This window comes from Oryzias melastigma, unplaced genomic scaffold (assembly GCF_002922805.2).
Source record: "Oryzias melastigma strain HK-1 unplaced genomic scaffold, ASM292280v2 sc03403, whole genome shotgun sequence".
Taxonomy (NCBI): Eukaryota; Metazoa; Chordata; class Actinopteri; order Beloniformes; family Adrianichthyidae; genus Oryzias; species Oryzias melastigma.
Window position 1 is genome coordinate 1 of NW_023419971.1, and position 2305 is coordinate 2305.

A 2305-nucleotide genomic window follows, 5' to 3' on the forward strand; every position below is an offset into this window, starting at 1 on the left:
TCAGCACAGCTTTCTGAGACATTAAATATATCTCCAAGCCTAAACCCTCATCTCCGAAACATCCCAAGCACCCCAGCTGCTCTTGGCTCATCAAAGGACAAATGCAGATTCTGGGTATAAAATAAATCTAATATTCTTTTTAAAACCACAAAAATGTAAAGGTTTTACAAAATAGTGCATGTGTGAACAGCAAATCAGTGCAAAACTTTTAACCAAATCCATTTTTTTAAGTTTTCAAACATTTTAATTACTTTCTAATAATTTTATGACATGTTTTTGTCCTAATTTTTGAAATAAACTTTATTTTTACATCTACTTAGACTTCAGCAAAACGAATCCATAATCTCATATATCAGAAAATAAACAAATTATCAGCTATTATCTATAATTCCCCTTAAAAACCCACTGACTAAAAGCCGACGGACAATCCTAAATGTATTCAAATGACTACTAAGGCGTTTGAACAAAAAGATCCGAGAAATTTCTATATATTTCCATTTATACACTGAGCATTGCATTAGTTATGGTAAATGGTAAATGGCGTATACTTGTATAGCGCTTTCTACCCTCCTTCGAGGGCCCAAAGCGCTTCACAGTCACAGACCCATTCACCCATTCACACACACATTCACACACTGGTGGTGGCTCCGCTGCCGAACACTGGCGCCAACCTCCCACCAGAGGCAATTCGGGGTTCAGTGTCTTGCCCAAGGACACTTCGACACATGGGCGGGCAAGGCGGAGTCGAACCCGCTCACTTCTGATCAGGAGTCGACCGCCCTACCACTGCACCACGGCCGCCCCTAGTTAGAAGTATCAACCTCTAAGTCCACACCAGAGTCTGCATAAAGGAAAACATTTTTCGCCCTGCGGGATGCAAGAAAACCCACAAGCCTCAAGAATATTCAGACTAGATTGGACACCAAAAGAAGCAAAAATAGATGAAAATTAAGACTAAACTCCAGAATGATTAAAAAAAAAAGTTGTGGAGAAAGCACAGAAAGGCTGTCAAAAGCAAATCCCATTGACTGAGCCCAGTCAAGTTTGTAGGTTCAAGTTTTATTCCTGAATGGCCACACTGAACTGATAGTCTCTAAGAATGGTGTCAAAAGCACCAGGAATCTATGAATTCAAGATGTTTCAACTTTTAAGAAAAGAAAATAATTCTTTTTGGTTGTTTGATCTGACTTTTTACTCCTGGAGCCCTAAAATATGAGATTGCATTTCAGAAAATTTGTCAAGTTCTTTGTTCTTTTCTATCTTGTTGGTTCAGTCAAAATTCTTTGTGATAGTGGATCAAATCACTGATAGAAACAAGTTGTCTTTGATTCATTAGTTATGGACACAACTTAAAAAAAGTACTGTGTATTAAAAGAATGACAAAGTGTTTGCTTGACCCATCTGTTTTCTGTCTGTACCTCGAAACTGCAGACCCGGCCCACATGTCTCTTGAGCACCAGGACTGTCCTGCCGGACCGACCACGGAACCAGTTGACATCTGCGCCATTTGTGGGTTTTCCATCTGACAGTAGATATTAGAGCACATGACAATGGTGTGACAGTGTGGCTTGGAATGCTGAAAATACAGGTACAGTGTTTAGCCTAAATGTGTCACCTGTATCCAGGACAAACAGAACGAGCTTCACACTCTCTTTCCTGGACCAAAACCTCGGGACAGTCCTGTCCTCCGTTAGTTGGGACCTGGATGATGATCCGTTTCCTGAATTGTTTCTTCTTGGAGTTACTGCCTAAAGAAAAAGATGTCTATTGTTGTAATAGGTCCATGTATCCTTGTTTGTGAAAAGCTAAATCACGTAGAGCCAAGGAATGGTAGCTTAAAGGCCCACATTACATGATACAATTCTGTTTATATGACGATGATCTGAACATACCTCCTGGACATGTTGATGGGCAGGGGCTCCACTCACTGTAAGGGCTGACAATGCAGTCTTTCCTGCAAGGAAGCAAACAGGGTCTGACGGTGTCTGGGCGGAGACTCTCAGGACACCTAAAAGAAAAAGATGGACAGAGTGAGCAACAGACAGGAGCTACTCTTGGAAAATCATCTTATGGTTTGCTCACTACTGAAATTCTTTGGAGTTTTAGATCTCCCAGTGTCCACAAATGTTGGTCCTATTCCAATTTGGGGCTAGAACTCCAAGTGCTCCAATTACCGCATGGGGTCATTTGTCTTTACCTTCCAAAGCAATTGTCTTCTCAAAATTTTTCTCAAGTGTTCTTTCTTCTTAGATCTTGCAACGATGTGGGGCTGTTACATCCATCTCCAAAACCTTATTTAGTGGTT

At 40.8% G+C, this 2305-nt stretch overlaps 1 long non-coding RNA gene across 1 annotated transcript; it reads right to left on the reverse strand.

The window, feature by feature from the left end:
* Positions 1 to 1418: 1418 nt before the first annotated feature.
* Positions 1419 to 2259, reverse strand: LOC112139369. The gene is made up of 3 exons (XR_002917978.2): positions 1893 to 2259; positions 1616 to 1748; positions 1419 to 1522 (listed from the first exon to the last, which is right to left on the reverse strand). It is a non-coding gene; the product is annotated as an uncharacterized LOC112139369 (long non-coding RNA).
* Positions 2260 to 2305: the final 46 nt, after the last annotated feature.